Genomic DNA, 9,334 nt, shown 5'->3' on the forward strand with positions numbered 1-9,334 from the left:
AACTTCAGTTGTCTCAATAGTGACCTTAAGTCTCCCCATATTCAATCGTTCAGATGATCAGAAGCCAAACAGGAAGAAAAACTGCTGAGCTGTGTAAAGAAGACTCCCAGAATGCCTCACTCCTGCACAGACAGTACGACCAGCTACCGAGTAAGCGCATGCGCATTGAACATACCCTGTGAGTGCGCTTTCCATCTCACAAGCAGGAGCGGCTCAGGCAGAGTAGGTCGCACTCGCATCTAGGGGGAAGAAGAAGGTTCACGCATCCACGTTTCCTGGCGCGGCGCCATGTGGGATATCCAACATGGCGGCCGCAATAGAACAACTAGAGCGATATTGAAAATCAAGAAGTGCAGGCAATATACTGGCTTTCCAGGTAAAAAAATGTAGTGATCAGCTACAGGGACATGAGGCCTTTCCTGTTATGGGGTCGCTTTATTAACCCTTTCCTTCTCCTTTAATGCCACCTCCTATGCTAACCTGCTTAGTGATAGAGGGCATGAATATGACATAAATATGATAATTTATGATTCATTTATGATTATCAATTTGTCTTTTAGATTGTAAGCTCAGTTGAGCAGGGCCTTCTTTACCTCCTGTATCAGTCAGTATTTGCATGCAATTTGTAAGTTTGATATATACACCCATCTATTATACAGTGCTGCGGAATATGTTTGCACATTATAAATACTAACAAATGTGGACAGGATTTTCTCCCTTACCTTCTGCAGACACTATGGGGCACATTTACTTACTCACGAACCGGCCGAATGCGTCCGATTGAGTTTTTTTCGTAATGATCGGTATTTGGCGATTTTTTCGGAAAATTATCGCGACTTTTTCGTTGCCATCCGAATGTTGCGCAAAATCTGGCGATTTTTTCGTAGCGTTAAAACTTGCGCGAAAAGTCGCGCCTTTTTCGTAGCCATTCTGAAAGTTGCGCAAAATGTTGCGATTTTTTCGTAGCGTTCGGATTCATTCAAGCTTCAGTATGGTGACTTTCCTTGGGCCAGGTTGGAGCTGCAGGGTGCCATTGAGTCCTATGGGAGGCTTCCAAAATCATGCAAAGTCTGAAAGTTTCGGCCACCACTTACGAGCGCTCAATACGAAAAAGTCGCGACAAGATACGAGCGAATTGTAATGGCTATGAAAAACTCGTATTGGTAACGAAAAAGTCGCGACAATTTCCGAAAAGTTGTAAAGGTGCCGAAAAAATCGCAAAAAATACGAAAAAGTCGCAAAATGTTCGTTTTCCGATCGGAATTTTTCCAATTAGTAAAGTAAGTCTTAGTCTTAGTAAATCAGCCCCTATGTCTTGCTAAGGGTCAGGGCAAGACCCAATAGGCTGGAGGAAGTGGGGCTAGTATACTAACAGGTGCTAAATTGTAAAGCAACCAATCAGCAATATTTTTTTTTTCTGTTATAACATAGAAAAATGAAAAAATGACAAAGGCCTTAGTGCAATTTAACACTCCAGCCTATACTATTTTGTCTTGCCTGGCATCACTCGTGCAGCAGCCAATGGAGAAGAGACGTTACTGAAACTGATGGAAAGGGGTTGTGGACCTGAAACATACCAGCATTGCTTGAATTGCCAATTGCTCAATGAGTAATGAGTAACTATCTATTTAGAACCACTGCTACAAAATATTGTGTGTAAAGATTAATTGCACCATAATTGTTATGGATGTGCTTGGGTTGTGCTAAACTAAAGGGGTGTTTGTGAGTAATCGTGTTTCATGATGTTATGCAACAATCCAGTGGGCGACCATATTTTCTAGACTACATCTCCCAACATCTTTCAAACTTTAAAGGCTGCAGGGTGTATTTCATGGCAGCTGTCGGGGTGCAAGCCTGATATCCCTGCTGCACAAACTATAATGTACGGCCTTCTAAATGGAAACAGAATGCTTCACTTACACACTATTTGCCTATTATCTGTGATTACACCTATTTTCTTTTTTGTAACATATGGTGTCACTATGGATGTGAACACGATGGGGGTTGGGAAAAAGCAGTCATAGGTCCAGTGTTACAGACTATTAGGCAGCTTTTTGAAATGATGGTGGCCATATCTTTTTTCTTGTCTGGATACAGCACTAAGGAGCCTTTACTCATGTAGTGTATTACGGCACTAGCAGATATCAAGCCCCAGAATGTCTGGAGGTAGAACAGGAGTAGTCTAGCTCAACCAGAAAAGTTAAGGGAAAAGGTGCTGGATGCTAGGGGATGAAATTAAACAACAGCAAGTAGGACATCACTGATAACTGCTGCACAATATACTAAATATATCCAATAACTGTTAGACAATATAACAATTGTAACAATTAGAATATATGCACAATATAATATATAATAGAGGTTTATACCTCTTACAGTGTTCCCTCCTTAAGGCACTTGTGATTCAGGGTCCCAAGACAAATGGCCTTTTCTGCCTACCAGGAAACTGTCCCTGATCCCCACAGCACTCAGACATCTCTGGGTGAAACCAACAGGACACATAATACCATAATTTATAGTGTACACAGCACAATGTAATATGTCTATTCAAACTGCATTACTTCAAAGTGATTGCTCCCATTTACTGTGATGTAGGTGGGATATATATATTTATCCACCAAGACCACAATAAATGGGAGCAATCCCTCTAAAGTAATGCAGTTTGAGCAGACATGTTATTCTGTGCTGTGGATCTCTGGAGGCCCATGATGGAGACCCAACAGACTTCCTGATTCCTAGTTCAGCAGCTGAGTGCTGCTAGGTACCTATACAAGAAGAATTTCAACATCCTCCGATTTAAAGGACTAAGATGAACTATATTCACCAATAGCAGGAGGCCTTACATTTACATAGAACATAATAATACTGTAGATTGAATGTGCTGAATTTCAACGTGCTGTTAGAAATGCGCGGCTCAGGAGAATTTTATCTTTATAATGCTTCTTTTGCCCACAAATGCCCCTTATGGGTTTTGGTTACATTACACATGCATTCTATGCTCCTTGCACATAAAGCTGAGGCTGTGGTCGAATCAAAGGCTTGCTGTGAAAGGGCACTAAAGGTTCTTAAACAGATAGAAATAATGTATTGAACAGATCTACTAACCCCATGTGCTAAAGGTTTGCCATACATAATTGATAAAAGTCACCGACCAAGTTGGTGCATGTTGGTGAAAGCTAGTGCATGTATGGGGCCTTCCCAATGGCCACTCTTAGCAATTAGCTGCATTGGTGAAAGGATCTAGTCCTCTCTCTATAGGTCTTTCTGGGCCTTCGTTACTATTAAGCCATTGGCTTGGGCCAGGGTCAATTTTGCCCCCTGTGCTGCCCTGAGATGGTTTCCCTGATGTCACCCCCTACCCTTGACTTTTTATCATCAGAGCAGGCAGAGGAGGAGCTGCATTGCTAGTACAAAGAGTGCAATTGAACTGTCTACACTAGAAGAGTCGAAATTCTGATTGTAAACATCAGAATTTCATTTCTTATAGAGTGGCTTTTTGCCACCCTTGGTGACCCGCAGGGTGCTCAACTTGCCTCATTGCAGCAGCGTCTCTGGGAGCCAAATCATTGAATCATCCTGATTTGGCCCAAACAGTTGGTTGACAAATCAGGTAAAGATCTGTTTATTTAGTGACCGCACCAAATGAACAGAACATATAGGGTATGCCCAGCTTTAAAGTTCCTGGCTATAGGATCTAGGCCTGGCACTGCCTATACCTCACACACAGGGCTTAGGCTCACCCTGACTTAAGGTGGCCATACATGTTACAATTACGATCCTGCGCAGGAAAGATCACTTGTACATCCACTAACATTCAGGGCTGAACGCCTTCAACGGCACCCGATCAAAAATTTCTGCCCCCCTCGATCGACGAGACGATGGATATCCAAGGCAATATTTGTTGCCTTTTCAATCCACCATACACACCGTACATAAGTGCCCAGTCTAACTGATTCCATTTTATTCTGCCTATCTACCTACCTATGAATGCTCAGATTAGCATTCTGGCACATTTTTGTTCCATGTGTTCCTTCAAACCTAACATATTGTGTTTTACATGCATTCAACATACAATAAAATAGAAAAATGCATTGCATAATTCTGCTGCATAATATGCAACGCTATAGATGCAAATGACCATGTGTAATTACACTGCACTGACATGGACACAGCAAACTGACAGGTCTTTGAGAATCAGAATACAAACACATATAATACAAACATAACTGCAAATAAAATATAATGACTCTTTGCCCAATGCCATCCATTGTTACTGCACATAAAATGTCCACAGTTTATTTGAGGTGAAATAATGCCCAAGGGATATACATTCAGGGGTTATATCCTGAGAGGGCTATAGTTGGCTTGCATGGATAATGTCAGTATATTGGCAGCTGAGGATTGCGTTCCATTGCTCTAGATATGCATATGATTCCATATACAGCCATATTTATGGATTTCAAAGGTCTTTTAAAACTGTCCAAATTCCCAAGAGTCAGCAGTTTTGTAATTTCAGCTATACATGTAAATATAGTGACGGTTACCCTATCCATTATCCTCTGATTCTACTTTAGGCACCTGTTGCTCAAGACAATATTAAGTAAGTAGCGCTTTGATCTGAGCTGCTGCTAAGGGTCTATATCCTGAAGCAGATGACAGGTTTTCCTCCCAAGAGGTTCTTCAGAAGCTGATGCTGGGAGCAATCTGAGACCTGGGCAAAACAACAGACATTACGTACACTACAATAGGTAGGTCCAGCTGAACTGAGGGGGGTACGTATCTCCTTTGCAACTGACAAGGAGAGGAGGCGATTTAAGGTTTTGTGCCTATGGCAGCACCAGACCCTGTCAAAGGGCCTTATTTATTACTGCAAAGTGTTTATTCAAGCTCTTGTTTCTGGAGCATACCTGTGCTCTGTACATCCCAGCATGAGGTACAGGGCTCCTTTGCACCCTGTGCCTGCCAGTGCTACCCAACTTGCGTGTCTGAATGTCGGGCAACTTAGACTCCATATTAATTAAATTATTTAGATTTTTTAAAAAGATTTCCCTATCCTTTGTAATAATAAAACAGTTCCTTGTACTTGATCCCAACTTAGTAGTGATGTGCAGACCAGTCCTATACCCACGGGGCCCGCGGGTCGGCACATCACATGCTGGTTGTGGGCAGGTTCGGGCTGAGCTCTTCCACTCACCCTCCCCGACCACAACCTTACACTGCTGACAGCTCTCTTCCAGCTTCTTTATTTATAGGCGTGTGCCAGGAAAGCCCCACCCCTTTTGTGACATCATTGCGGGGAGTGGGGGTGGGTGCGGATCTATAAATGGAGGGAGGGAGCCGGGTCGGGTAGGGTTCGGGTTGGGAGAGGGCGGGTTAGGGTCGGGTGCTGGTTGAGATTTTCTTGACCCGCACATCACTACAACTGAGGTATAATTAATCCTTATTGGGGCAAAGCAACCCTATTATGTTTAATCAATATTTAAATGATTTTTAGTAGTTTTAAAATATGGAGACTAAATTACAGAAAGGCCCTTTATCTGGAAAAGCCAGGTCCTATGTGTTCTGGATAATGGGTTCCATACCTGTATCACCATTAATCTCTGCACTGTTGTTTTTTCCAGTAGCATTACAAATGTAAGTCAGATACAACTTCCTATCACGATTGAGGACCCAACAGATTTTACTTTCCTAAAATATTGTTTTTCTCACCATTACAAATAATAAATATGATCATTATGAACTCTAAAATAGGGATGATAACCCTGCAGTCTTAAAGCTGTTTTTGAACATCAGTTCCCAGCATCCCCTGAGAAAGACTGCTGTAGTTCAGTTTCAAAGATAACAGTTAAGCCTTCTGGCTTTTTGCCCTCAAAGAATTCTGGGAGTTGTAGTTGAAGGACAGAAGTTGCACAGCCCTGGCCTCTAGTCCCTCTTTGGTACAATGACTTGGCATTCCAGCATCTCTCAAAACTGAATGTATTTTTAAACTCACCATTGCTTACACAGTGTTTTATATTCTTACATTTTAGGTTGAGATGTATTGCTGTGAAATTGTTTTTCTGGCAGAATGCACAATCCCCCTGTGGATAGTTATGTTGATTTAAATACCCAAAGGGAGAATCCAGCAGTGTAAAAATATAGTCCGTAGGTCGGAAGCAGGAAAACGACTTCTCTCTCAATACAAAACTACAATATTGAACATTACTTAAAAAGTCACGCAAAATATACTTTTTTTAACTAAAGATGATAGAGTTTATAATAACTGGGGAGATTTATGTGAATGATCTAGGCTAGATATGTCCATCTGAGGGTCTGTGGGGCATATCTGGCCCTGCAAAAAAATGTATATGGCCCCCAGCATGTGTAAGATCACCATAGACCTTTTTGTATGATATATAAAGATATGAAAAAGTACATAGCTGACCCACAGCATAGAATATATTGGGCAGTATTGGTCTAGGCAGAGTATGTACCTCCTGCAGCTACTGCTAAATTATAATTCCCAGCAACCCTTTGAAAGTTGCAAGATGCTGGGAGTTGTCATTTCAACAACAGTTGTGGGGCTGCAGCCACAACACACACATATACTTGTGCAGGGCCCAGAATAGCCACAGAATAGACAATGCCCACCTGTTCAGCCTTTTTGAATTGGAAACACATGAAAGATGGATTTTGGTATTGTATTTGGTTATTATCTAATAATAATAATAATAATTGTGTTGTGCAGTATCTCCCAGTCTCTGCCCCAGTCTCCCTACTAAATACACACACACAAGTATACATGGGGCAGTTTCAGAAGCCACAGATACAGGTAGAACACACAAAATGTATGCAGAAAGTGCTCTGGATGCAATGAAACCCAAAGCTGTGTGGCAGCCATGATGTCCATTGTGCTACTATATAAGCAGGCTTTAATGATGCCATCTGTTATGATTATTTAATGATGTCAGTTGTGTACAGTGACTCACTGAAAGTTGAGAAGAAATTACTTTTCCCACCCTGTCATTTAACATATGAGGATATAAGAAGTCCATGACTGGTCTGCAGACTCCCTATCATGGAACTCCTCCTGACTTCTAAAATCATTGTATTTTAAAATAAAGGGTACATCATTATTATAAATAAAGGGTATGTATCATTATTCCCTAGCTTATGTTGTAGCAGAGTTAAAAGAATGGATGATGGAAGGGAGAAATGTCCTACAGGACAAATGAACATATAGGTGACTGTGCAGGAAGCTTCACTTGATGCTCATTCAGGAGACAATAGAATAGGGGGTTGTGTTTGATAAAAATCCTTAGGTGCGTTTAAAAAGAAGGCAAATATATGAGCTCTTATGCCTTTAACAGGGGTTTCTAAATGCATAAAAAATGACCATGTGTAAGAGCCCTAATGCTGGCCATACACTCTGAGAGCGAAATGAGCAGATTTCTGCAGAATTTAACCATCCACATGCTGGGCTAAATAGGGCTGATCTGATTGTTGGCCTGGGGACCCACAGAGACATGGGGACAACATCATTGTACCAACAAGGTCCTTGCCTTACACCAGGGATCCCCAACCTTTCTTACTCATGAGCCACAGTCAAATGAAAAAAGACTTGGGGAGCAACACAAGCACCAAAAAAGTTCATGGAGGAGCCAAATAAGGGCTAAGATTGGCTATTAGGCAGCCTCTATGCTCACTATCAGCTTACAGGGGCTTTATTTGGTAGTAAATCTTGTTTTTATTCAACCAAAACTTGCCCCCAAGTCAGGAATTCAAAAATAACTCCCTGGTTTGGGGGCACTGAGAGCAACATCCAAGGGGTTGGGGATCACTGCCTTACAGGATTTACAAACCTGCCTGATAGATATCTAACTGATTTTCAGACAGGTATAATTTGGGCAGCTCTCCCAAGGCCACGTACAGGGGCCAATAAGATGCCAACTTGGCCTTGAGGAAGTAGGTAAGCAGCTTTTACTGTGATGGCACATGGGGAAATTTGTAGCCTGCAGTTAAACCTGGGCTACAGCAGGCAACAAATTTCCCCTCAATGCTTTCCCATTGGCAATAAAGTAAATCGCCTCTGGCAAAACATATGTGACACTTTGGTTTCCAAAGTCATACAAAGTTCCCAAAGTTACAAATGGCAGTTTGGTAGGAGGTCCTTATATATGTTTAGGAAAACTATCTTATTGTGAATGTTTTGGGGGTGGTTAAAATAATTTTGCTGTGGAACTAATGTGCTATTGGACCATATAATACCAATAAGAACCAGACTTTAGAATATTATTTATCAGCTGGGTTTCCTGTTCTGCTGGCTGATGTTATTGTGAGATCTAACTAGAGATTCATCAGACAAATTTATATTTATGGTGACCACTGCCCAGCACATATACAAATGGTCTAGTTTGGTGGGAGAAGGAATTTGAGTATGTAGCTGCATTAAAAAGGGCTGGATATAATCCCAAAATACAATTTGACTACTTTTCAATAAACATTAAGTACAGATTTTCAATGATTTTAAAATTATGTAGAAATATCACTACTATTAAAAGCAGTATCTGCCCCTGTTTTCTGCCAAATTGTAAAACAAAGTAGTAGTATATGGCTGATTTATGGAGCTGGGAGGAACATGCAATGCTGACTCCTGCTACATTCGTTCAAGCCATAGAACCAGCAGTGCAAAAAGCTACAGAAAATACAGCGTTGAATAGAAATTCTATTTTCAAATATCTTTAAAACCACTGGAAATGTTATATGAATGTATCTTACAATTTTGTTTGTGGGTTAGCATCCCCTTTTACGGAAGGTGGGATATTTGTAATATAATCTTATAATGTCTGCTAACAACCCCTACTAAAAGGTCCTGACTCCTGACAGTAATCTGAAGAAACACAGCACTTACAGAAACACTTGCGCCTCCCATAGCCTAAGATGGCTATGCTCTCTGGTGAAATGCAGAGAAATTGCGTCCCCTGGTCCGCAATTCGTTGCGCTCTGAAGAAAAGCGCTTTTCTGAACGAAATGGCAGACAAGCCGGGTTGGGTGTGGGCGTTATTGGGTTCGGTACCACCAGGCACATGGGCCTCGCCTTCTGTTTGCTCACAAGCAAATTGTATTAACTGGGAGGCGCACTGGCCTCTCCCTCGTTGTACAGAAATTGCCATTAGTGAGACATAGAGGACACATTAGCGCTGACTTGGTAATTCTAGCAGCACCAGAGCAATGCCACGTTGTAATCAAACTGCAATCAAAGTTTATTAACTTAACTGAACTGTCTGTATGGGGCATTTCTAAAAAGGCTGATCCCCAAGGAACAGGAGGTCAGTTTGGGACATAGGATCCTAAG

The sequence above is a fragment of the Xenopus tropicalis genome, chromosome 2 (genome assembly GCF_000004195.4).
Source record: "Xenopus tropicalis strain Nigerian chromosome 2, UCB_Xtro_10.0, whole genome shotgun sequence".
Classification (NCBI taxonomy): domain Eukaryota; kingdom Metazoa; phylum Chordata; class Amphibia; order Anura; family Pipidae; genus Xenopus; species Xenopus tropicalis.